Source organism: Dermochelys coriacea, chromosome 6 (genome assembly GCF_009764565.3).
Source record: "Dermochelys coriacea isolate rDerCor1 chromosome 6, rDerCor1.pri.v4, whole genome shotgun sequence".
Taxonomy (NCBI): domain Eukaryota; kingdom Metazoa; phylum Chordata; order Testudines; family Dermochelyidae; genus Dermochelys; species Dermochelys coriacea.
Genome location: NC_050073.1, coordinates 16476389 through 16504329, shown reverse-complemented (window position 1 = coordinate 16504329; position 27941 = coordinate 16476389). Strand labels below are relative to the sequence as shown.

At 43.6% G+C, this 27941-nt stretch overlaps 1 protein-coding gene across 5 annotated transcripts in view; it reads right to left on the bottom strand.

The window, feature by feature from the left end:
- The window catches only part of RASSF7 (Ras association domain family member 7), a 130574-nt gene that overhangs the window by 81739 nt on the left and 20894 nt on the right, over nucleotides 1–27941 (bottom strand). The window contains exon 1 of one of the 5 annotated variants that reach the window (XM_043516777.1): nucleotides 9520–9661. The exons of the other annotated variants lie outside the window; for them this stretch is intronic. The gene's annotated coding sequence lies outside the window, so the exon portion shown is untranslated. Of the gene's footprint in view, nucleotides 1–9519; nucleotides 9662–27941 lie in introns of those variants that run through there. 5 annotated transcript variants of the gene reach the window in all.

Sequence of the window (27941 nt, the reverse complement as noted above, 5' to 3'; positions counted from 1 at the left end):
AATTTTTCTTTAACTGGTTGCATTTTTATAAACAAACTGTAAATTGTGTAATACAAATAACTGATTCATATCAAACTGGTCAAAATAATCTGGACAAACTGGAGAAAAGGTATGAAGTAAACAGAATGAAATTCAATAAGGACAAATACAAAGTACTCCACTTAGGAAGGAACAATCCATTACATACGGACAAAATGGGAAATGACTATCTAGGAAAGAGTACTGTGGAAAGGGATCTGGGGGGCATAGTGGACCAAAAGCTAAATATGAGTCAATAGTGTAACTGTTGCTAAAAAAAAGCAAACGTCCTTCTGAGATGTATTAGCAGGAGTGTTGTAAGCAAGATATGAGAAGTAATTCTTCCACTCTACTACATGCTGATTAGGCCTCAACAGTAATAGTGTGTCCAGTTCTGGGCGCCACATTTCAGGAAAGATGTGGGCAAATTGGAGAAAGTCCAGAGAAGAGCAACAAAAATGATTAAAGATCTAAAAAACATGACCTCTAAGGGAAGATTAAAAAAATTGGGTTTGTTTAGTCTGGAGAAGAGAAGACTGAGAGGGGACATCATAAAAGTTTTCAAGTACATAAAAGCTTGTTACAAGGAAGATGGAGAAAAATTGTTCTCCTTAAACTCTGATTTCAGAGTAGCAGCCGTGTTAGTCTGTATTCGCAAAAAGAAAAGGAGTACTTGTGGCACCTTAGAGACTAACAAATTTATTAGAGCATAAGCTTTCGTGAGCTACAGCTCACTTCATCGGATGCATTTGGTGGAAAAAACAGAGGAGAGATTTATATACACACACACAGAGAACATGAAACAATGGGTTTATCATACACACTGTAAGGAGAGTGATCACTTAAGATAAGCCATCACCAACAGCAGGGGGGGGAAGGAGGAAAACCTTTCATGGTGACAAGCAGGTAGGCTAATTCCAGCAGTTAACAAGAATATCAGAGGAACAGTGGGGGGTGGGGTGGGAGGGAGAAATACCATGGGGAAATAGTTTTATTTTGTGTAATGACTCATCCATTCCCAGTCTCTATTCAAGCCTAAGTTAATTGTATCCAGTTTGCAAATTAATTCCAATTCAGCAGTCTCTCGTTGGAGTCTGTTTTTGAAGCTTTTTTGTTGAAGTATAGCCACTCTTAGGTCTGTGATCGAGTGACCAGAGAGATTGAAGTGTTCTCCAACTGGTTTTTGAATGTTATAATTCTTGACGTCTGATTTGTGTCCATTCATTCTTTTACGTAGAGACTGTCCAGTTTGGCCAATGTACATGGCAGAGGGGCATTGCTGGCACATGATGGCATATATCACATTGGTAGATGCACAGGTGAACGAGCCTCTGATGGTGTGGCTGATGTGATTAGGCCCTATGATGGTATCCCCTGAATAGATATGTGGACAGAGTTGGCAACGGGCTTTGTTGCAAGGATAGGTTCCTGGGTTAGTGGTTCTGTTGTGTGGTGTGTGGTTGCTGGTGAGTATTTGCTTCAGATTGGGGGGCTGTCTGTAAGCAAGGACTGGTCTGTCTCCCAAGATCTGAGAGAGCGATGGCTCGTCCTTCAGGATAGGTTGTAGATCCTTGATGATGCGTTGGAGGGGTTTTAGTTGGGGGCTGAAGGTGATGGCTAGTGGCGTTCTGTTGTTTTCTTTGTTGGGCCTGTCCTGTAGTAGGTGACTTCTGGGTACTCTTCTGGCTCTGTCAATCTGTTTCTTCACTTCAGCAGGTGGGTACTGTAGTTGTAGGAATGCATGATAGAGATCTTGTAGGTGTTTGTCTCTGTCTGAGGGGTTGGAGCAAATGCGGTTATATCGTAGCGCTTGGCTGTAGACAATGGATCGAGTGGTATGATCTGGATGAAAGCTAGAGGCATGTAGGTAGGAATAGCGGTCAGTAGGTTTCCGATATAGGGTGGTGTTTATGTGACCATCACTTATTAGCACCGTAGTGTCCAGGAAGTGGATCTCTTGTGTGGACTGGTCCAGGCTGAGGTTGATGGTGGGATGGAAATTGTTGAAATCATGGTGGAATTCCTCAAGAGCTTCTTTTCCATGGGTCCAGATGATGAAGATGTCATCAATGTAGCGCAAGTAGAGTAGGGGCATTAGGGGACGAGAGCTGAGGAAGCGTTGTTCTAAGTCAGCCATAAAAATGTTGGCATACTGTGGGGCCATGCGGGTACCCATCGCAGTGCCGCTGATTTGAAGGTATACATTGTCACCAAATGTGAAATAGTTATGGGTCAGGACAAAGTCACAAAGTTCTGCCACCAGGTTAGCCGTGACAGTATCGGGGATACTGTTCCTGGACAGTCTCTACGTAAAAGAATGAATGGACACAAATCAGACGTCAAGAATTATAACATTCAAAAACCAGTTGGAGAACACTTCAATCTCTCTGGTCACTCGATCACAGACCTAAGAGTGGCTATACTTCAACAAAAAAGCTTCAAAAACAGACTCCAAAGAGAGACTGCTGAATTGGAATTAATTTGCAAACTGGATACAATTAACTTAGGCTTGAATAGAGACTGGGAATGGATGGGTCATTACACAAAGTAAAACTATTTCCCCATGGTATTTCTCCCTCCCACCCCACCCCCCACTGTTCCTCTGATATTCTTGTTAACTGCTGGAATTAGCCTACCTGCTTGTCACCATGAAAGGTTTTCCTCCTTGCCCCCCCTGCTGTTGGTGATGGCTTATCTTAAGTGATCACTCTCCTTACAGTGTGTATGATAAACCCATTGTTTCATGTTCTCTGTGTGTGTGTATATAAATCTCTCCTCTGTTTTTTCCACCAAATGCATCCGATGAAGTGAGCTGTAGCTCACGAAAGCTTATGCTCTAATAAATTTGTTAGTCTCTAAGGTGCCACAAGTACTCCTTTTCTTAAACTCTGAGGATAGGACAAGAAGCAAAGAAGCTTAAATTGCAGCAAGAGCTGTCTAGGTTGGACATTAGGAAAAACGTCCTGTCCTGGAATAAACTTAGGGAGGTTGTGAAATCTCCATCATTGGAGATTTTTAAGAGCAGGTTAGACAAACACCTGTCAAGGATGGTCTAATTCAGAGGTCGGTAACCTTTCAGAAGTGCAAAAAGAAAAGGAGTACTTCTGGCACCTTAGAGACTAACAAATTTATTAGAGCATAAGCTTTCGTGAGCTACAGCTTGAGCTGTAGCTCACGAAAGCTTATGCTCTAATAAATTTGTTAGTCTCTAAGGTGCCAGAAGTACTCCTTTTCTTTTTGCGAATACAGACTAACACGGCTGCTACTCTGAAACCTTTCAGAAGTGGTGTGCCAACTCTTCATTTATTCACTCTAATTTAAGGTTTCATGTGCCAGTAATACATTTTAATGTTTTTAGAAGGTCTCTTTCTATAAGTCTATAATATATAACTAAACTATTTTTGTATGTAAAGTAAATAAGGTCTTTAAAATGTGTAAGAATGCAGAGCCCCCCCGGCTCGGTGGCCAGGACCCAGGCAGTGTGAGTGCCACTGAAAATCAGCTTGCTTACCCCTGGTCTAAATAATACTTAGCCCTGCCATGAGTGCAGGGGACTGGACTAGATGACCTCTCGAGGTCCCTTCAAGTCCTACACTAATATGATTTTAACCATTCATATTATATATGTACTGAAATGTTTAATGTATAGCTAAGGTTAGCTAGCACATGGTTAATACATTATGAGAAGTTTATATACTATTTATAATGTTTGTTTTTCTGTGTATTTTAAAGTTTAATAAAAAGTTAGTAGAAAAAATACTGACCTGTCATGAAAAAAGAAAAGGAGTACTTGTGGCACCTTAGAGACTAACAAATTTATTTGAGCATAAGCTTTTGTGAGCTACAGCTCACTTCATCAGATGCATCCAATGAAGTGAGCTGTAGCTCAGGAAAGTTTATGCTCAAATAAATTTATTAGTCTCTAAGGTGCCACAAGTACTCCTTTTCTTTTTGTGAATACAGACTAACACGGCTGCTACTCTGTGACCTGTCATGGAAAGAGTTATTTATCCTACATATCTTAAATCACCTCCTGTTATTTGTTCATTGTAGGGCCTTTGTTCTACCTCATCACCCACCTCAGGGGATGGGGGGAGGGTTGAGAAGAGTTATGTAGAACCATAAAGAAATCCCAAACCAGCCCACATTCCCCTACTTCTGGGTTTCATTCCAAAACTGAAAATTCAGACTATGTTTGTGAACCACAGCAAACCTGGGCCACTTTACGGTTTCCAAGAACAAACTGACCATTACAGTTTCCTGTCGCAGACAAAGCAGTTTGCCGTTGCACTACCAACTGCATCGTGAAGCGTAAGAAGAGCTCCGTTGAGCTCAAAAGCTTGTCTCTCTCACCAGAAGAAGTAGGTCCAATAAAAGATATTACCTCACCCACCTTGTCTCTCTAATATTCTGGGACTGACAAGGCTACAACACTGCTTAAAACTTCCTCAGCTTCCAGGGCTGTAAAGCTAGCACCTTTTATGAGTATACCACATTTCAATTTAAAAAACAAATCTCTTTCTAGTAGAAGTTAACTGGCACACCAGCTCCTCCGTTAAAACAATACATAAAGAGCAATGTGAATACAATGCTGTTGTTCATTACAAAGTGCTGAAGATTTATTTCACTTTTCAAAATTAGTGTTATAGACCAGTTGTTTTGGAACCAAAACCCAGCACCCACTTGCAGCTAAGCATTATAGTTAAGTACAGAAATCAATTATGAGGCCACCTTTGTCTCCTCCAATGCTAAATCTATGCAGTGTTAGTATCAAGGGCCCAGTCCTGCAGTGTAACTATAAATCTACTCGGTTAGCATTTCAAAGTCAAGAAATATTCTCTGATGTTTTACTTCTGGTGAATCTTCCTTTGCTTTCTATGTCACAGTATTGCTGGCCATCCACTTTCATTGACTAATAATAGTAACTTTTTAAAAGCCTAAAGAAATCCCAGGGTTCAGATCCTTCAAGGCTATAAAAGGTTAATGGTTCTTTAAACAAAGCAGCTCTAGGACAATGGCAGAGATAATACACACAGAGAGAACTCAAGCTCAGGGCCTCATTGGCAACCAGGTGACACAGTAATTGAAGCTGATATGACAACACAAGGGGGGAGTGCTCTGCTGTAATCCAAGCTGCACCTGTAAGAAAACAACCTGTTACATCATTTGAGCTGCTGCCAGCTAATCAGCTGGTACTTTCACCAAGTGCACCTGGAGTCCTTATGGGTCCAGTGCTGCTTACCTGTAAGTCAGTTGGAAGACTTCCAATATGAGCACAAAGAAAAGGAGTACTTGTGGCACCTTAGAGACTAACAAATTTATTAGAGCATAAGCTTTCGTGAGCTACAGCTCACTTCATCGGATGCATCCGATGAAGTGAGCTGTAGCTCACGAAAGCTTATGCTCTAATAAATTTGTTAGTCTCTAAGGTGCCACGGGTACTCCTTTTCTTTGAGCTGTAGCTCACGAAAGCTTATGCTCTAATAAATTTGTTAGTCTCTAAGGTGCCACGGGTACTCCTTTTCTTTTTGCGAATACAGACTAACACGGCTGCTACTCTGAAATCTATCTAGACAAGTATTCTGTCTCCGCCAGGGGCCTGTACCAGCTGCTTCAGAGGAAAGTGTAAGAAACCTTCCAGCAGGTGGTTATAGCATAATCTGTCTTCGAACAAAGTTTTCTTATAAACTCCATAGTTGAGGGGCTGGCTTGTGCCCATAAACTGACTGATTTATATCCCTCGCAAACTCTCTTTTTCAGCCTTGCTACTACAACTCTGGATGTTCGTTTTATCCATAAAAATATCCAATCCTTTTTGAAATCCTGTTATACTCTTGGGAGCAATGAGATCTTGTGACAATGAGTTCCACAGGCTATTTGCGTGGACAAAACATTTCTTTGTTGATTTTAAAATTGCATTGACTTCAGTGGTGCAGAACCAGGCCATATATTTTTATTCAACTTCTTCCTTCATCTTCCCCTCTCTGTATCAAAAGCAGTTTGTACTCAAAGATTGCAGGACTGGGCCCCTGATCAGATGAGAATTATCTCAATGTGAGAGTGAGCTAGTTTTAGATTGTTCAGACTCCACATGGCTCATGTAGGCATATGGGAAAGTTTTCTATCAGCACTGTTCAGAGAAGCAGCTCAAATGTTCCTCAAACCAGGGTTACAAAACGTCAGTCTGATCATATCACAGAGGCTTATGAGATTCCAGATTCCTTAATTACAGGCTTTAGTCTGTGAATTTTAAGGGAAATCCCTGCAGCATGTTGATTTGGATTATTACTGAGTAAAAAAGCCAACAGGGAGTTACTATCAAGCACAGCAAGATAAACCTGCTTCATAAAAATAATTAAAAGCCTGTGTTTTTCCAACGATAGGGCTGTGCCATAAAACTGTCGCCTTTCTTGGCAGAGATCTAGAGGGGTTTGAGAAAATAATCTCTGTTTAGAGAGGAACTGCCTGGAATGAAATGTGCCTACTTGATGTTTTCTAAACTCCAATCATCTGCCAAAGCCATTAAGAATTAGAGCTTTAAAAGATCTGAGACCTGACTAAAGGACTGTGGGGCAGGCCCTTCATTTCAGGTATTTTGCAGTCTACACACTACACACTTAAGAAACAAGATATAAGGAGGAAAGGAGGTTTGGGAACATACAGGTGCCTCCCAGCATGGTGAAGGGCTATAGCAGTGTTTAGAAGGTCCCTGGTGCTGTGGATGTTATAGTTTCTCCTCACCATTTTCTCACTCGGAAGACCCATTTCTTCCATGAGGCCCACAACATAAATATTAGTATCTACATATAATATCTACCTATAATCTCAGTATCTTCTCTGTGAGCCAGATTCTGAACCGCTTACTCCTGGGGATTCATACCTGATTCCACAAATCAATGGAGCTACTTGAGAGTAAGGTACTACCAAATGGGTGCAAGTGTATCAGACTCTGATCCTCTATGTATCTATTAGGCCCTGATCCTGCCAAGGCTTATGTGCACATTCTTAGTATTAAGCATACGAGTCATCTCATCAAAGTCAGTGGTTTTGATGAGATTATTGTCACATGTTTAACATGAAGCATGACTAAGTCTTTGCAGGTTTGGGATCCAAGATTGTTAACTCTCCAGGAAAGGTACAGTGCCAAATTCATTATCTGATTTTAGCAAACAATAGATTACAAAAAATAATCCAAAACTAATCTCCCCCCGCCCTGCGCCAAAGATACTTTGCATTTGATTCGCCACTAAATTACTTTATTTTGGTGCAACTGGAATGGAATAACGCCAGTATGACATTAGAGAAATGCAGGGATGGACCAGGCTCTTTGTTACCAAACAGCATGGGCTGGATTCTCTTTTGGGCCAACAATTTGCTGCTGGGGAAGCATCGGAGCTAATTGCCAGCACTCTGATCCTGCCCCACCAGTGCCAGCATCTGTTAGAGCAGCGAGCGGAGGACCAGCACAGCATTATGAAGCATCTCTGACACATCCTTCCCCTTCCCCACCCCTTGCTGAACAATGCGGGGCAGCTACCTCAGGAGCTTTACAGCAGCAGGGGGAATTCCATGAGGGGAATTCTCCACTGGCTATTTACAACTGACAGGTGTTCCATCTGTGCCACCTGAGAAGTGCAAAGGGCGTGGAGTTCAACAAAGAATCTGGGGTCGTGTGTCATTAATTGGAACATGTACATTTTCTATGAATTTTTCTATTCCCCAAAAGGTTTTTGTGGTATGTTTCTATTTTGAGATTACTGGCGAAAGGATAGTATTCACGCTGGATCCCAGTTATTGTGGCGGTTGTTCTGCGATGGGTTACAGGACTGGTGGGCGGCATTACATTATTATACTTACATATGTATTACTTTATACTTGGCTAGAATACTTTGTATCCTGTTGGGTGAGCTGTGTCAGACTTACAGTGTCCCTTGGGGTTTGTAAGTGAAGCAATAGGTTAGTATATTCCTGTCACCCAGCAGCTTTAATTGATTTTTTAATTATTTTTGTTGTTGTTTTGGATTACTATTTATTATTATTCATTATTTGTTAAGAGCAGATAGTGCATCTGTCACAGTATAAGACAGTCCACTGCCCTAGAGAGTTTACAATCTAGAAGAAACAGAAGTGTATCTGCCTCGTCCGCCTCCCCCCACACAAAAAAAAGACTATTCTGATAAGATTTATATCTTGGTTTTTGTCTGGACTCACTTGGAAGATTTTGATCAGAACCAAACTAAATGGTCTGAGGTATGGTAGACTTCTTCGATTTAAAAAAAAACAAAAAAAACAAGAACCAAAAGAGATTTAAAATCTAAAGGAGGTCAGTGTGATACCTTATAGGATCCATAAAAAAAAAAACCATACCAGGTTCAGGATCAAAATGGTCCTTTAGTCCCAATCCTATGAACATTTATGCACATGAGTACCTCTACGCATATGAACGATTCCACTGAACTTGGAAGCTGATGTGTTATTGAGACTATTCTCTGAGGTGGGTTTCAAATGTTAACTGTATTGACCTCTATCTTTATGTTCAACAACTATTTTGGAGAGACAAGGTAGGTGAGGTCATACCTTTAATTGGACCAACTTCTGTTGTTGAGACAAGCTTTTGAGATATGCAGAGCTCTTCCACAGGCCTGAGAAAGGTACTCAGGGCTTGTCTTCATGTACACTGCTACAGTGGTGCAGCTGCACTGATGCAACTGGTGAAACTCTCCCTTTGACATAGCATTGTCTACCCAGGGGGCTAGGTCAGCATAACTACATCACTCAGGGATGTGAATCTTTCACACCCCTGAGCTACGTAGTTATACCAACAGAGGTCTGTAGAGCTGGCCAGACTATATCTCCCATAATGCACCATGGCTAGGGACTCCCATGATGCACTGCCTCCCTTCTCCAACTGTGGAGACCACAGTGCATCATGGGAGATGTAGTCCAACAATGAGGAATTCCTGTCTATAAAGGAGAATGGGAGCTGGAGGCACCCGATCTACAAGCTCACGAAAGCTTATGCTCTAATAAATTTGTTAGTCTCTAAAGTGCCACAAGTACTCCTTTTCTTTTTGCGAATACAGACTAACACGGCTGCTACTCTGAAACCAGTCTCCATGAGTGTACCACACCAGCATTTCCAAAGCAAATATTTTGGAATTTGAATTTTTGCCAAAATTGAAGTTTTCCATGGGGAAAAAAACCATTTCTCAACCAACTCTACAATTAAGCACTGTGGGTCTGATTTTCAGGATGTGCTAAGCAGCTTCAGCATCCTCTGATCTCAAGTAGTGCAGTGTATGCTCAGTACTTGTGAAAAATCAGGCTCTCTGCAGTGCCAGAAATTTATCACTAAATGTGTCAATTGCCTCTTGATCAACCAACCAGTGCAACCTCGTGAAGGAGCTGGAGCTTATATTTCAGTTTTGAGTAGGGTGCCGTTTATATAATGCACACTGCACTATACGTTCCTTTTTTCCTCTTATAGAGATTTTTCCTTACCTTGGGAGTATACCTCTTGACCTGCTGATGCTCCTGGAGTTTCTGAGTCACAGTTCTTTCCTGACTCAGCAGCTATATTTCATGTACTGCAGAGAAATTACACAGCACACTGGCTGCCTGGCTCAGCACATGAAAGGGCATGTCCTCAAGAGGAGGTTTTCCCGCCCTAGAAAAGATAGGAAATACCAGAATCCAAGTGTTCCCAAAGAAGCATTTGCATCAACAGACAAAAAAAATCACTTTCTCAGCCTAAGAGGTCATGTGCTATGTTGGGGTGAAATTTTTCCATGAAGAGAAGCCCACCTAAGAGCTGTAACCTGACACCAGAAGTGAGGACGGGCGACCTTGGGTCTTGCAATAAATAAACCATACCATGTAAGTGTGTGACAGGCTGCCTTAAAGGTAGACAAGTGCAATCTGGGAAGTATAACCCAGGTAACTACAATGTTACACAGCTGCTCGGTACCCTCGAGGACTGATCTATTTTGTTTCACTGTGGGCCATGCTGTGAATCCATTGTTAATGTCTTTATTTATAGGTTTTTCGGAGTCATTTGAGCACCACAGTATCTGAGGAGTTGGCGCCTGACCTACTGAAGTCTCACTGTAAGCTCTGCCCAGTTTAAAAGTTTCAGTTCTGCTGACTTTGCTGGTGATCAAGGCCCTGATTGGTATCACTGGACAAAAGTGGCAGGAATAACACATGCTGTTTTGTTTTTCAGAAAGTACTTTCTGACTGATAGACAACGCATCGTGCAGAATATTTCAGTAGTGCCATCATTCAATATCGGTAGCGATCATCGCCTACTGAGAGCCAGACTCACATTCACTGTGAAGGTGGAGAAAAAGGCGCTGTGTATTGTGAATAGAAGGCACCAACCGGTAGCTTTCAACAAGGCAATCCTGAAGGAAAACATTTCTAGGAAAGACTGGAGCCTCCTGGATGACTGCAATGACAATTATGAGAACTTCAGTAAGAGACTGAAATGTTGTGTGAAATCAGCTGAGCGTGAAAGACCAAGAAGAGCTAGTGGAAGAATCTTGGAGAATACAAAGACTTTATTGGAGAAGAAGAGGAAAATTAAAAGAAATGGCAGTGACAGGCTTGAGTACTCCCTTCTCTGCAAGTTCATATGAATGAAATTGAAGGAAGACTTCGAGAAATTTCAAACTGAAAAGCTCCTAAAGGCTGCTGAAGATCGTAAAAGTCTCAAAAAAATCAAACGGGAACTGGCATTGTACAGGTCATCATTATCAGCTTTGGAGAACAGGGACGGAAAATCAATAACTGATCGAACAGTGATGGAGACAATTTGCAGGGATATCTATACCCAGCTGTTTGCATCCTGTATAGATGTCCCAATGCCATCACTTCAACAAACCAATGAACACATACTCCCAGTTCTCATCAGCAAAGTTCATCATGTAGTCCATCAAATGAAAGAGGGGAAGGCGCCAGGCAAGGACAGTCTGACAACAGAAGTGCTTAAGGCGGGAGGTCAGAAAGTTTGGAAAGCTCTCGCCCAAAGGTTCAGCCAGAAGATACCGTCCAGTTGGAAAGAGTCCAATATCATCTTGCTGCATAAGGCGATCGAGAAAATCTAAAGAACTAGCGCCCAATCTGCCTGCTTTCGCATATCTATAAATTGTTCACTAAAATAATAACAAATCAACTGTCACGAAACCTGGATAAACAGCAACCTAAAGAGCAGGCCGGCTTTTGAAGTAATTATAGCATGATAGACCACATCTTCACTCTAAACCAACTACTAGAGTGTTCAAGGGACTACAAATTCCCTTTGTGCATTGCCTTTTTGGATTATGAGAAGGCGTTCGACTGCGTAGAGACTAACACTGTTCTTGAAGCTCTTTCAGAACAGGGCATCAGCGCAAAATATATCACATTACTAAAGGAAGCGAACTCTGGCTGCAGCACAGACATATTGCTGTTCGATACTCCCCTCCGAATCCCCATCGAGAAAGGTGTGAAACAACGAGATACACTTTCACCAAAACTATTCACAGCCTGTCTTGAATTGGTTTTCCGACACGTAAACTTGAAAGGTGGGATTAATATCAACGGCGAGCGGCTAAACCATCTCAGGTTCGCAGATGATATTGTGCTGATAGCCGAAAATACAGCCCAGTTTGAGAGAATGCTTAAACAACTGAACACGAAAAGTAGTCAAATTGGATTAAAAATGAACCGGTCAAAAATGAAATACATGAGATCAGATGTTCTACCAAGAACCCAAATAACTCTTTGAGGAGAGCAGATCCAAGAGGTTGATAAATAAGTTTATTAGGGCCAGGAAGTCAATATGCGCCACGATCAGAAAGGCAAACTGTCACGCAGAAAAAAAGCTGGATGGTGCGCATGCAACGAATCAAGGACATCCTCCAAGGAAAGATCAGCAAAACAACTTGTGCGAATCTTTTTAACTCGACCGTGCTTCCAGCAATGTTATATGGCAGCGAAACATGGTCGCTGACAAAGATTGAAGAACATCAACTGTCTGTCACACAGAGGGCGATGGAATGAATATTTTTGGGCATTTTGCTCCGCAATCACATCCCCAATGAAATGATTAGGCAGCAGTCTGGAGTGCGAGACGTTGTTGTTGAAAGCAGGCTCAGCAAAATGCGGTGGGTGAGACATATGGCCCGACTCGGGGACACTGATGGACCGCAGCTATATCCGAGCGGTATCTGCAAAAACAGAAACGGCCACGCCGTTGGCCTCCAAAAAGGTGGGATGACTTCCTAACAAGGAGATATGGACAAGCATGGTGAAGGATGGCCAGAGCGAGAGAAGATTGGAGGATGTGTTGTGATCGGCTCAGTCTCAACTGATGAAAGACCGACAGTCTAAGCAGTTTTGTTTTTCATTAGGACAGGTGGGCTCTTACATTTTCCCAATTATTCCCCACACTGAAAGGCCATGCAGTGAGCTGACTCGTCTTTCTATATTAGGAGAACTGGATATGCCTTCTTCTGCAACACAACCCTGCTACTCCTGAGTTCTTTGTCAGCAGTGTCAGACATCTCCTACTGCTCCCAGTGGAGGCTAAGCATCCTGCCACCACACCGCGCACAGCCCATGGCATGAAGGATTGACCACATGGCCCAAATTCTGATTTACCCACCACCTAGCTAGCGACCAGGTCAGAAACAGAGTGGCTCTTCTGTTTAAACCTGTATATTAATCAAACAAGCTCCTAGTCATCTGTAAAATGCTGCTCTACTATAATTTTCCTCACATTGATCTGAATTACTTTATTTCCACAGAGAAGCTACACCAGTTAGGATGTTAATCATGCAGTTTAAAAACCAGTGCTCTACAGATGTGCAATAAAGGTCTTGTAATTTTGATTGACTTAACTGAGGATCCAGTGACCACAAAAAAGTCATATTTCTGCACAAGGCAAAACCTGGTGCCACTGACATCATTCTCATTATTATTAGCATTGCAGTATCACTTAGAGAGGCTCCAACCAAGATCAGGGCCCCATTGTATGAGGTGCTACACATTCATAAAGCAAGACAGTCCCTGCTCCAAAGAGTTTACAACCTAAATAGGCTAGACAGATATTGGAAGTATTATCATCCCCACTTTACATATGATGTACAGTGAGATTAAATGGCACGCTTAAGGTTATAGAAGAAATCTGTGGCAGAGCCAGGAACTTAAACCTGAACTCCCAAGAACCACTCCAGTTCCTCAGCCATTCTTCCTAAGTCCTTAACAAAACTCCCATTGCCTTCAACGGAACAAGGATTTGGCTTCCTTTCCTCCTTCGAACCAATTTGTTTCACCTGCCTTCCAATGCTAACTTCCTTCACCTTGCCCTGTAAATGGATAAAGAGGACTTATTGAGGACTTAGGTTTCATGGAATTGTTAGAACTTTTGGAAAGTTTGAAGTCTGGTGACATTTTTCATGTTTCTCAAAACCAGCTCTCCCCCTAAATGTAAACTGTTCTCCCCTCCCCGAAGAGAAATTTAATTTAAAACCATTATGTTTTGTTTAACTAAGCAGCAGAGTGTGCTGTGAAAGATGCCACCTTGAAAGTAAATGATCTTGTTTAAAAGTATTTCTTGCTCTGTTTCCAGGACAACCAGAGGAATGAAAAATAAAAAGTAATACAACATCAAAGCAGCTGGGAAGCTGTAATTTGTCAGAGCCAAACAGAGGTCAAGTCTCAGAGTTAAAGATTTTAAGACCAGAAGGGACCAGAATGATCAGCTAGTCTGATCTCCTGAACAACACAGACCAGAGAATTTCACCCAGTGACCCTTGTATTGAGCCCAATAACTTGTGTTTGGCAGAAGCCCATCTTCCAGAGAATCATCCAGTCTTGATATGAAGACTTCAACAGACGGAGAATTCACCACATCTCCAGGTCATTTGTTCCAATGGTCAATCACCTTCCCTATTAAAAACTTAAGCATTATTTCTAACTTGAATTTGCCTGGCCTTAATTCCCAGCCTTTGGTTCTAGTTCTGCCTTTCTCCACCAGGTTATGTTCTTGTTTAAGGACAGAATTTCAAGATTCTAAAGCTGTGTGAGTTCTCCCATCCCTCGGGGGTACTTCAGGGCAGCCTGTTGCTGAGCATTTCATGTGACTTGAATGTGAACTGAGGGAGCTCAGCAGCACCTTGCAGGATCAGATCTTTACAGTGTGAGAGGCCTCAGATATTGAGACCCTGACCTTCTTATGTGTTTGTACAGCATCTTGTACCTATGGAGCTGTATCAATAATAACAACAGTTGACATTACCATACGTAGCTGTCTTCCCCCTCCACTCCTATCATGTTGTTAATATTTATTGTATTACATCACTACCTGGGGCCCCAGCCAAGGATCATTGGCTCAATTGCACCAAGTGCTTTGCAAACAGCCCCGGACACACAGAGCTCAAAATCAAGACCCAACAGATAAATGAAACAGAGTAAAGGGAAATGGGGAAGAGGGAACAGAATGACCACATTTTTATATAATAAGTAGCACTCTGAGATTGCCACTGGTTTAATCATCTACTAATCCATTGCATCAGCTATTTACCTGAAATACCAGTTAGGGGATGGATCTGAGCAGCCAAATCCTAATCATATTGTGAATAAACACCTCAGAAGTTTGGATCAGCTTTGGTTCATCCCATTACAAGGAGACAGCAAATAATAATAATAATTAATAAAAAATTAGATCTAGGTTCCAGGACTTCCCACCTGCAAAGTTTGCACGTGAGGGGGTTATTTGGATTTAGAGTTTTGATTCAGGCTCTTGTCTATCTTTATTAGAACTCCTCACCGATGTCCCAGTCCCACCACCAGCAGTGAACTGAGCTGTCCGACATACGGCAGAGTAGAGGGAGAAGAGGGCAAAAGGAGAGATAGTGGAAAAGGAGGTGAGATGAAGAAGTGAAGGTGGAGGGAAAGAAAAAAAAGGAAGGAGCAGAGAAGGGGATATCAGACGAAACTCCAAATACCACCAATGTTTATTTTTCACATGGATTGGCTACTATTTTATATATACAGTATATAATCATCCCAGGAAGTAGCACCATTACTTATGTCGCTGGGTATGGGAATGCAAACAGTTATCGGTGTCTCTGCTTATAGGGAAGCCTGTGACCTGAGCCATCTGGATTTCTCAAGCATTTAGTAAATGCAGTCACGCTAATTTAGTTAAGGTTTTCAAAGGATTCCAGGGAAAAGTTCTCTCCTTCCCAGGGGCACTGAAGCAGTGACCTCCTGACCCATCCTTTACTGTTAGGTTTAAAAGCAGCACTGCAGCTGTTAAAGTTTTTCTTACCACCTCAGTGATTCTGTGATGGGGACTAAAGCTACTGGGACCACGTACTGTTTATCTAGACCTGACCTTTCTCCTTTGAACATGGAGAAGCCTCTTCACTGCAGCACCACACAAGCCCAACCTTAGATACCGTCACTGACTGGCGCTCACTCCTTCCAAGTGTGTAAATATACCAGTGGCGTTGCTAATCTGTCCCCCACTGCGGGTTGGGCTTCCCAGGCGTGATTTGGTTTGTCTATCTTTCTGCAGAAGTAAAGGCATTTAACCTACCATGGCTTGTCTGTGAAGCTTAACCCTCTATTCTCCTATTTTGATCTGGGGCTTCACTCAGCCTCCAGAAATAAACCTTTCACTTTTGAAAATATAACACACTAACAGGTTATCATCATCAGTCCCCCTACACAGGGTCCTTATGCCATGTAAATGTCCCTTCCCCCAGACTCCAGCTTTTTAGCAATTTTAACTTTAGAGGAGGTGGGCTGAGTGTGGTTAGTGCACATCATTGCCTGCCAATCATTGGTGGAGGCAATTTGAGATACCTCTCCTCATGGACCGAGGCCCCAATCCAGCAAAAGCACCTAAGCTTGAGTGTAACTTTAAGACTTAACTCCCATGTTGTGCCATGGCGGGACTACTTACACTTACGTGCTTAAAGTTAGACATGTGCTTGAGGCCTGAGTGTGGGAACTAATATATTCCTTGATTCTCCAAGGACATAACTTTTGTATTTATTTACAGTGCAAAGTGCTACCAGTCAGAATTCTCCATGACACTAGGGGTTGTTTCACACACACTTCACACAAGTATGAAGGACAACCCACAGTGGAGAGTGAGGCCTGGGTGCACAGAAAGAACCCACATGGAGTGGGAAGAAGGGAAAAGGTGGGATAGATGTGTCCAGGTGTGAACTCCCATTGCTAGGTTGATTAGGATCAGCCACCAGTACTGACAAAGGAGAGTTTAATGAAACACAATTGCAGGTTGGGTCATTAAAGTACTTTATAATAAAGGAAGAATTCAGGCCTGGAGAATGGCTGGTGCTCCACAGTGGTACCTGGGCTGGGAAACCCCAGGTAGATTCCCAGCCCTTAGCTTCCCACACTGTGCTGGCATGGGGGAGTAGCATGCTCAGGTCTTGAGGGAGAGCCTTGCACTCATACGGGATAATTGAAGAGTGCCACTGATAGGCTCGGAAGATCATCCTTAAAAGGGATAGCTGTATCTGGCAGGGCAGCCAACTGCAAAGCCGGGCTAACCCCTTAGGCCTGCACATAGTATCTGTCACATTTTGAATACCATAGCGAAGTATTCAGAGGTGGGGTGATAAACATGGAAAGGCTTTTGTGATGGGAATGTGTGGGAGGGGGTGAGAAACAGCAGGAATCTGAGTTGCTAATGAAATGTAGATCTGGGAGTAACTGTACACCTTGATGCATTGTTTCCCTATGATTAATTAGCTTTACCTATGTTTACACTTTGTTATTGTTCAAAGTCATATTTCACACATTTCTATAGCACAATCTCATTGTGGAAGCCTTGGGGCAACACACTCCTGGCAGTATTTTATTGCACTGGCAAACTTCTCTGGTAATGCTTACCCTTTTCACAGTGCTTTTACCTTCATGATCTCAAACAGCTTCTACAAAAGAAGGGCAGTCTTATCCCCATTTTTACTGAGGGGGGAACTGAAGGCACATGAAGGTAACAGAGCAAGTCTCTGGCAGAGTTGGGGATAGAACCCAGGCCTCCTGACTCACAAGTCTGAAATCTAGCCACTGGATTACACTGCCCTCTCCTGCAAGACTCCATTCTATGCTTTAGGTCAAATACAGATTTACTCCACACACTAGGAGAATGAGGAACCTACTAGTGAAAAGAGACATTTCTTTTGTATTTTGCATGAACAACTCCAATTATCTATTTTAAAACATTACATTTTCCCCCTTATATGACATCAGTAGGCATGCCCCAGCGAGCCACATTAATGAACCCCCTCCCCCGTTTTTTATACTTTAGAAGTGTGGGTACTCTAGAAGTTGGAGCAGGGATCTGGCTGTCAGAACTACGGTGTTCGCTTTCCCTACTCTGCCACCGTCTGACATGGTGAGCTTCATTTTCCCATCAGCAAGGGGTGGGTAAGGAGAATTAATTAACATTTGTAATGATGTTTAAGCTCCTTGAATGAAAGGGCAACGTAAGCATCAGGGATTTATGTTTTAAGGGCAGAGGATTACTATTAAAGAGCAAATGATTTTTAACAACCTAGTAGGTAAAGAGGTATGAGTTTGGAGCCATCTGATTGCTACATCTCTTGTTAGTTTTCCTTCCCTTCTTCCCCTCAAGTGGAAAGCTTTCCCACGCCAACTGCTACACCCACTTGCTGGCAAAAGTCCAACTAGAATCTTTCAGCCCTGGGAGCTTGATGCCTTGTCCTTTACATAGACAACACTGGTTTGTCAACAGCATCAGCCAGCAAGGGAAGGAGCCAGGCAGGAAAACAATATAAAGGGAAAGGAGTACTTGTGGCACCTTAGAGACTAACAAATTTATTAGAGCATAAGCTTTCGTGAGCTACAGCTCATCGAATGCATCCGATGAAGTGAGCTGTAGCTCACGAAAGCTTATGCTCTAATAAATTTGTTAGTCTCTAAGGTGCCACAAGTACTCCTTTTCTTTTTGCGAATACAGACTAACATGGCTGCTACTCTGAAACCTGTCATAATATAAAGGGAGTATCAGGGGGTAGCCATGTTAGTCTGTATCTGAAGAAGTGGGGTTTTTACTCACAAAAGCTTATGCCCAAATAAATCTGTTAGTCTTTAAAGTGCCACCAGACTCCTGTTGTTTTAATATAAAGGGAGTTTCCATGAGGAGGACGCACATGGCCTTTCCACAACTTATGGGCAGGGATGAAAGAGAGGATTTTGTAATCAGTGACAGGCTTCAGACTTGCTCCATGAGAGGAAACAGATCTCTGAACACATCAGGGCAGATTCACCCTGCCCTAGCTCTGCAGGGAAAGGGGAGCAACAGATAGTTGCAGTCCTTGATCTCAGACTGCCAGGCCCTGGTGTAAATTAAAGTTGCAGAGGAGAAGCTCTAACTTATGCCACCAGCTTAAAGCCATTGGTGGCTCATAGTCATCCTGTGATCAACCACTACACCAGGTCTTTCTCCTCCTCTGTCACTTCCCACTGATACGTCCCCAGTTTATAGCAAAAATTCTTGTTTTTGTCCCTAAATGCATGACTGTATATTTTGCACTATTCAATTTCATCCCATTTATATTACTCCAGTTTACAACGTTGCCCAGATCTTCTTGTAGAATATTCCTATCCTCCTCTGTACTGGTAATATCGCCCAACTTTGTGCTATCTGCAAATTTTTAGTACACTCCCACTTTTTGGCCAAGATCAGTAATAAAAATGTTAAATAAGGTTGGTCCCAAGACCGATCCAGGAATGCCACTAGTAACCTCCCTCCAGCCTAACAATTCACCTTTCAGTATGACCCATCGTAGTCTCCCCTTTAACCAGTTCCTTAATTCTCTCATATTAATCTCCATCTTCTCTATTTTAACTAACAATTTCCCATGTGGAACTGAATCAAATGCCTTACTGAAATCCAGGTAGATTACATCTACTGCATTTCCTTTGTCTAAAAAAATCAGTTATCTTCTCAAACAAGGAGATCAAGTTGGTTTGGCACAATCTACCTTTTTAGAACCATGTTGGTTTTTTATCCCAGTTACCATTAACGTCTATGTCCTTAACTACTTTCTCTTTCAAAGTTTGTTCCAAAACCTTACATACAACTGAGGTCGAATTAACAGGCCTGTATTTCCCTGGATCACTTCCCCCCCCACACCTTTTCTTAAAAAACAGGAACTATATTAGCAATTCTCCAATCACAGGGTACAACTCCCAAGTTTACAGATTCATTAAAAATCCTTGCTACCGAGTTTGCAATTTCATGTGCCAATTCCTTTACATTCTTGGATGGAGATTATCTGCTACGCTCCCCCTCCCCCATTTTTTTAGTCCCATTAAACTGTTTGAGTTTGACTTTCACCTCGGATGTGGTAATTTATACCTCCTCCTTCCTATTATCCACCCTGCCACTACTCCAAGTTCTTCATTAGCCTCATTAAAAACTGAGGCAAAGTATTTGTTTAGGCTTTGGATCATGCCTAGATTATCTTTAAACTCCACCCCATTCTCAATGTTTAGTGGTCTGTATCTCATACTGTAAGGTAATATTTGAGCAGTTGTATTGTTAGCCTCTATGTCTGTGTAAGTCACCAAGCAGGAGAGAGACAAATTAGCGTGAAAGGTTGATCTTCAACAGAAGGTGTTACACACCCATCCCAAAAAGAAAGATCCACCCATACCAGAGGGACAATTGTGGGAAATTGCAACTGGACTTTTCTTACTTACTATCAATAAGAGGACAAATGACTTTCCTTGTTATTCTTTTCCCCCCAACCCCCTCGAAAGATGAGTCATGCAGTGGGTTCCTTATCAACTGAGCTTTGCAGTCAAAAGCATGTGGGAAGAAAAGAATAAAATCCCTACCAAGAAGGAACAGATTATCTCTGTGCTGCTTGGCCTCTGGAGGGGCAAGATGTTTCTTGGCTTAAGCAAGAGATCCTCAGCTACTTAGCCTGGGCTAGCTTTGTAGGACACAAAGAGCTTGCTGATTATAGAAGTGTATCACCTTTTGAAATTTAAGATTGTAACTCATTTGTTTATCCGTGTTTATCTACTTTAACCTTGTAAATAACTCTAGTTTCCTTTGCCTAATAAATCTTTATATAGTTTGCTATAGGATTGGCTACAAGCATTGTCTTTAGTGGGACAGGAAAGGTGCAATTGACCTGAGATACCTTTGGGACTTGGAGTAACTTGGATGGCGTCACGTATCGGGGGGTAGCCATGTTAGTCTGTATCCACAAAAACAATGAGGAGTCTGGTGGCACCTTAAAGACTAACAGATTTATTTGGGCATATGCTTTGGTGGGTAAAAAACCCACTTCTTCAGATGTTGCCATGATACTTGGTATAAAGGACCATCTATCAGAAAGATACACACACTGAGATAGACAGTCCGCTTGGGTACTCTGCTCTATGACTCCATGTTTAGGTTGTTGTAGCGCCAGAAGAGTTTACACTTGATAATTGGTTGGTGAAATCTAAGTTTAGAACTCACAACCAATTTGGGGTTGTGCCCTGGTTCTTAATCAAATGATAGATAGCTTCACTGGGCCTAAAATGACTACACAATCCAATGCGAAAACCAGTGGTGAGGAAAGGCTGCTGGGACTTTACTTCAGCGTTGCTATGTCCTGTATTGATGTTTGTTCTCATGAAATTTGAGCTGCAGCTGGAATTAGCAAACTGTGAGCAGGGGTACTGAATGCCCCCTCTAGTCCTAGTCAGGTTAATAAGCAGCACTGACTACCTTAATGGCAATTCCCCTTTATTTGGGCTCCTGCCAGCCAGTTCCCTGGCAGCCTCCTGCTCCAATGGGATGCTCTAGCACTCACTATCTGTAAAATCTCAGCTATCATGGATCCTCAGTGAACATGCTTCAGGGTGAGGTAGGATGGGGCTTTTGGCTACGGCACTGGGGTAGAACTCCTGAGAAGATCTGGGTACAATTTCCAGCTGTGCCACAGACTGCCTGTATGACCTCAGGCAAGTTACTTACATCAGTCCCCCATCTATGCAGTGGGGATAATATTACCTCCTTTCTCCCAACCTTTGTCTATTTAGACAAAGTTCTACAGAGCCGAGTTTGTCTCTTGGTAGATATATTTACAGGGCCTAGAACAATGATACTATGGTTGGGGGCCCTCCATGCTACTGGAACAGAGAATAACTATTATAGACATGCTATAGAGGAGCAGGGTTATTTTCTGTTTTGCAATTTCTTTTATTATAATAACATCACTGCCCTCAGGGGTTTTAAATCAACAGCAAATAGGTAAAAACATTAATGTGTCTTATTTACTTTCCATGTCAGGTATGTAGTGCTAGGTTAGGCCACATGACCATGTCTCAGGCAATTGGAACAGTTGGAAATGCATCGATATAATAAAAATGTGTTAACTAGAGAGAAAACAGTTTATTCTAACATCTACCCTGTAAGGTTGTATTCTTAATTAAGGGTTCTCTAGTGACTACAGAAATCATAAAACCCAAATATGGTTTCATTTGTACATGTCACAAACACTGCAGAGATAGAAATACTGCCTCCATGCACACTCAGGCATGTACTTCATTTTTTGTTGTAACGCTTAGGCAAAAAAAAAAAAAAAAGCAGTTACCTCTAAATACATGAAGTACTTAGAGCCCTCATAACCATAGAATCTGAGTGCCTCACAACCTTTAATGTATTCACCCTCACAACACCCCAGTGAGATAGTATTTCCCTATTATCCCCATTTTACAGATGGGGAACTGAGCCAGACAGTCTAAGGCTATGTCTATACTAGAGCCTATCATGGCACCACTGTAAGTTCTCAAGTCTACAGGAGACAGCTCTCCCATCAACATAATTAATCCATCCCAATGAGAGGTGGTAATGCTGTCCACACTGGCACGTCTGTCAGTGTAACTGATGTCACTTAGGGGTGTTTTATTCATACCCCTGAGCGACATTAGTTATACAGACATAAGTGGTGGGGTAGACATAGCCCAAGTGACTTGCCCATAGTGTCCAACAGAGCATAAAACTGAACCTATGTAATTGACTAGTGATTCTTGAGACAACTTAGAGGGCCCTGATTTTCAAAGGGCAAGTGCTCAGAATTTAAGATGAGCCCAGAAAATGGAGGTACCCAAAAATCCCTAGGCACTTTCAGAAGTTAGGCCATTTGTTTTTTAAGTAGCAAAATAAAGACATTCAAGGCCCCATGGGGAGAACCACAATTGTCTAAGTAATGTTGCCATACCCAAAACACACATTCCAACAACAGGACTGGAAATTATCCCCATTCCCAGCTGATCAGGAGGAGGAGGAGAGGAATCCAAGGAAGGAGGTGTTTCTAGAGCAGCAGTGGGCAAAATACAGCCCACAGGCCAGATCTGGCCCATCTAACATTTCTGTGCAGCCCGCCAGGCTTGCTGGCTGCCCCAGGCCACTAAAAGTCCCACGCTGCAGCAGGGTGCTCAGGCAGGCTGCCTGCCTGCTGCAGCCCCATGCTACTCCTGGAAGCGGCTGGCTGCTGCTGGCATGTCTCTGCGCGCCTCTGGCAGGGTGGGGGAGGCAGCTCCATGCACTGCCCCAACCCCCCGCACTGTCCTCACAGCTCCCGTTGGCTGGCCGGGGCGGTGCTTGCGGGCGCAGGCAGCACACAGAGACCCGCTGCTCCCCTCCCCACAAGGGGCGCGCAGAGATGTGCCATGGTGCCAGGAGCTGCCCGATTCTGGGAGCGGCGTGGGGCCGTGGCATGCAGACAGCCTGCCTGAGCGCCCCACTGCGCTGCTGGCTAGGAGCCACCTGTGGTAAGTGCCTCCTGGGCAGAGCCTGCACCTCACACTCCCTCCCGCATCCCAACCTTCTGCCCCAGGTCGAACCCCCTCCTGAACTCAAACTCCCTCCCAGACCCTGCACCCCAATTATCTGCCCCAGCCCAGAGCCTCCTCCTGCACCAAACTCCCTCCCAGACCCCACACCCCTCACTCTCCTGCACCCCAACACTGTGCACCAGGCCAGAGATCCCTCCTGCACCCCAACTCTCTCCCAGACCCCGCACCCCCTCCATTAATATAGTAGAAAAGTGGGGCCAGAGACAAATTACCAAAATTTGTGGAGTGGCCCCCCTGTGAAAATTATTGCCCACCCTTCTTCCAGGGGATAGTTACCCTCACACTTTTAAAGCCCTTAAGGAATACAGCTGTGCCATGGTAGCATACCAGGCACTAGTGGTGATTCCACAGTTACTGGCACAGCGCACTGCCCCAGGGCAAGCCCAGAGGAAATTGAGTCCTGCACCTGCATCAGTGCAATCTCTTCTTTAATAATACCAGGCCTGTTCCAAACCCCACTGAAGATTTCAGTGGGGTTTGGATCAGGCCCATAGAGGGAAGCAGAGAGATGGCAATAAATAAACTCATTTCACATACCTCTCTCCTTTACTCCCACTGTATATGGAGTATTGGTCCATCAGTACTATGGGCTACTGCTTCAGAGGAAGTAAATTCCTAACTGTCTATGGACCTGCAAATAGCTGAACAAGAGATAAAACTTCAAGGAAAGTTGCTTGAAATCACATCAAAGCTAAAACAGAGGGGCCCAGCTGGGAATCCATTTTAAACAGCTTCTTAATCCAAAAGCTGATACATCAGTTGCTGATTTAAACATCTGCCTGACAGGCAAGGTGGGCAGGGCCAATGATCTTCCAGCCTGTTGCACATAAATCATGGGAGAAAGCATGTGTTAAACACACTAACTCATGAGGCTCCCCAGGGAAGAGCAGGCTCTTGTGCCTGTTCTGAACTGGTACTGCTCACTCTGTTGAGTTAGAGGCAGGGGGAACCACCAGATGGTACAATTATTCCCCTTCTGCTCCAATCAACTCACAATTTTTGGTGTTTTTCTTAAAACCCTAGCTCCAGGTGGCATGTTATTACATAGGAATCTCACCTTTCACTAAAAAATAAAATGGCTTTTAATATGCATAGTAATGGAGAAAGGTCTTGTTGTCATGACCTGAGTGTATTCCAAAGGCTCAAAAAAAAAAAAAAAAAAAAAAAAGGCAACTAGAGGGCAAATAAGAAAAACCCATATTTTTAAAAACACACCATGATTTTGGGATGCTGGACTCATTATTTCTAAAGGCTTGGGGGTTGGTGATCCTGCTTCCTTTTATTCTATGTTATTTTGAGATTAAATGTCTTGTGAATATCTACATAGCTGACAACCGGGTTGGGGACTTGTCCACATGACCTTCAGGAGACAGGCCTGGGAACGTAAATTCAAAACTCTGCTAGAAACTAAAAATCATGTTCTCACCTACTAACCCTTTTTTGTCCTCCGACTGCTGTGGTGTTAAGTGCCCACTTCATTTAAGTGGTTTTTTACAACATGTGTTAATCCCTTATGTTTAACAATCTGTCCCACCTTGTATTTAGCTTGGACACCCAGGGCTTGGCTACGCTTATAGTTGCAGCAGTGCATGCAGATGCACTGCTGCACTATAGCTCTTCAGTGAAGATGCTCACTATTTATGCTGACCAGAGAGCTTCTCCCATGATGTAGGTACTCCACCCACCTCCCTAAGAGGCAATAAGTAGGTCGACAGGAGAATCCTCCCATTCACCTAATGCTGTCTATACCAGGTGTTAGGTTGGTTTAATTGGGTTGTTTGGGGGAGGGGAGAGTGGATTTTTCACACCCCTGAATGACAGAGTTACACTGACTTAATTTCCTAGTGTAGAGCAGGCCTCAGAGGAGTAAGTTTCCCAGACCTGAAGAAGAGCTTCTTCCACCAACAGAAGTTGGTCCAAAATGAAAGATATTACCTCACCCACCTTGTCTTTCATATGCACACTGCACGTCTCTGTCAGGACTGTGAGAATGGGTGCCCCTGGGCTGGGCAGTAACAAATGACACTGGGTCAGAACTGAGGTGCATTCTTCGTGCTATGGGCTCAGGACTAGAGTAGCAGGAGGTGATGTAGGTCCAGATGGAGATGCATTGGCAGAGCTGGTGGGGAACCCGGCACAAGAACAGCAAGGCATGCTACAGATCTGGATTGAGGTGCATTGGAAAAAGGACCCCACACTGTACCTTCCTGCATATACATGGTTCACCTCCTGTAAGCCTGCCTTCCATGTCTGCAATATTCAGGACAAGTAGCAACTTTTAGTCTGGGTCTCCCATTTGTCTATATGGCAATCTCACCCGAGAGTGTTTGTCCCTGGGGCCTCCCGATCAGGTCTGTTTTGATGCCAGCTGAGGGGGACGTACCAGAAGAATCTCTGCATCTTGACAGCTTCATCACAGCCGGGAACTATTCATGCCAGACTGACCCACTTGCAACGCTGCCTGGGACCAGGGAAAGCTTCTGGGTTTGCCCTATGTGTCGAGGGGCATAAAGTTTAGGATACCGAGAGGACAGTTGAGTCTAAATTTATATCAGGCCAGATCCAAGTGCGAACACCCACTGGAGTCCTCTGAAAAGCTATTTCCTACTAAATATGTTGCTTCAGTTCACTTGGCTGATGAGCTTTTCTCCAGCTACCTCTGCCACTTTGTTACAATGTCATTCACTACACATCCAGGAGGATACAGCGCACTGAAGAGATAATTGAGACAATCTCTTAATTAAGGGATAGATGCAACACCCCTGGTTAAAGCAGCCTCTTTGCTCCTTTAGTCATAGTCTGTGAGATACACAGCTAAGTTTGTTTGTACTGTATATGTTACTTACCATATGTCTACTGCTTTTCATCTTCAAAGCAGTCTGAAACATTTAATTAACTTATTTTCTACCCTCCAGTCATGTGGGAATTAGTATCCCCACATTACACCTTGGGGGGAAATGAGGAATAGAAAAGTTAAGTGACTTGCCTGATGCCAGAGCGGGAGTCGTAATAATGCCAGGAATTAAAAACAAAAAACAAAAAACCACTCAGTAGTTCCTGGCTTCCAGTCTTGTGCTCAGACTAGGTGGCCATCCCACTTTATGGCAAGGTGTAGAATAATAATACCTAGCTCTCAGATAGTGCTTTTCCTCTGTGGATCTCAAAGTGCTTTACAAAAGGCACAGAAGGGTGAAGTGACTTGCCCAAAGTCACTCAGCAGCAGAGCTGGGAATAGAACCCAAGTCAGAGCCCCAGTCCAGGAGTCTATCCATTAGGCTGCACTGCTGCTAGTGAGCTGTAGCTCACAAAAGCTTATGCTCTAATAAATTTGTTAGTCTCTAAGGTGCCACAAGTATTCCTTTTCTTTTTGCGAATACTGACTAACACGGCTGCTACTCTGAAACCTGCTGCTAGAATAATCTCCTTTATCTTGTGCAGGTGAGGAAGTCAGTTACATATTGCAATAAGTGAGCTGCATATAAGACAGGGAGCAAAAAGACCAGGCGGTAGGTAGCAGAGATGGGTGAATAGTATTTATGAACATGTGTTTGATTAAGAGCTGCAAATTCACTCCTGTGGTACTTGTGGCCCATCTAACCAGTTTCCACTAACATATGTACGAGCTAAATTCTGTTTACAAGAAAGTTCACAAAAAGAGAAAGAGTTGCAAATACTCTGTGCATGGAACCTTAAACTCCTCTCAACATCACTGCTTTTTTACACCAGAGTAATTCCACAGGCTTCAAGGGTGCTGTTCTTGATTTACACTGGTGTAAGTGAGAGCAGATTCAGGCCCTGTGTGTCTACTGATTTATCTACATCAATTAAAAAAAAATCTACATAGTTAAACTAGTCATCAATCATCATGTTCCTATTATGCCTCTGGCATTTAGGGCAGTGACAAAGGTCCTCCACTCCTGTCTGTTTCTGGCAAGTCTTTCAATGGCTCCCCAGCTGTACCCCAGGTTTTTCAATTTGGCTTCCACCCACTCTTAACCAGGTTGTATTCGGGCAACCTCGTTTTCACTTGCCTTTAGGTGTCCATCTTATGGCTACTCTGGTCATGGAATCAGTTTCCATCCAAAGCACATGACCGATCCATCTCCAGGGCCTCATGGCAATGATGGTGCTTGGAGCCTCCACTACGTCAATAGATCTTGGTTTGAGACTGTTCGGGGCCAAAAGATATGGAGGATTTTTCTGTGGCAGGTGGTGTGGAATGAAGACAATTTAGACATGTCATACTTTCTCATTCCCCAGCATTCTGCACTATAAAGTAGTGTTGAAAGTACTCAGCTCTGATAAAACTTGAGTTTGGTTTTGGTGTTATATTATCATGATTTCCAGACTGTATTTAAACTCCTGAAGGTGTTCCTGGCTTTATTGATTTTGTTCCGGATGTCCTGGCTTGTTCCACCATCCTGGCTGATGGTGCTGCCCAAGTATGTGAATGTGTCTACATTGGTGAGAACATAATCCTCTATCCCAGGGGTGGGCAAACTTTTTGGGCGGAGGGCCACATCTGGGTGGGGAAATTGTATGCAGGGCCGGGCCAGGGGGTTAGGGTGCGGAAGGGGGTGTGGGGTATGGGAGGGGGTGCAGTGTGCAGGAACAGGCTCAGGGCAAGGGATTGGGGCAGAGAAGGGGTGTGGGGTGTATGAGGAGGCTCAGGGCAGGGGTGTAGGAGGGGTGCGAACTGTGGGAGGGAGCTCAGGGCAGGGGGTTGGGGAGCAGATCGGTGTGGGGTGTGTCGGGGCTCAGGGCAGGGGGTTGGGGTGCACAGGGCTGTGGGGTGTAGCGGGGGCTCAGGGCAGGGGGTTGGGGTGTGAGGTGCAGGCAGGGAGTTGGGGGGCAGGGTGCAGGAAGGGTTTGGGCCCTGGGGTGACAGTGGCACGCACCAGGGCCAGGGCAGGCTCTCCGCATGCCTGCCCTGGCCCCATGCCATGCCGCTCCGGGAAGCGGCCAGAACCATGTCCCTGCACAGCCCCTGGGGGAGGGGGGAGCACAGGGCTCCA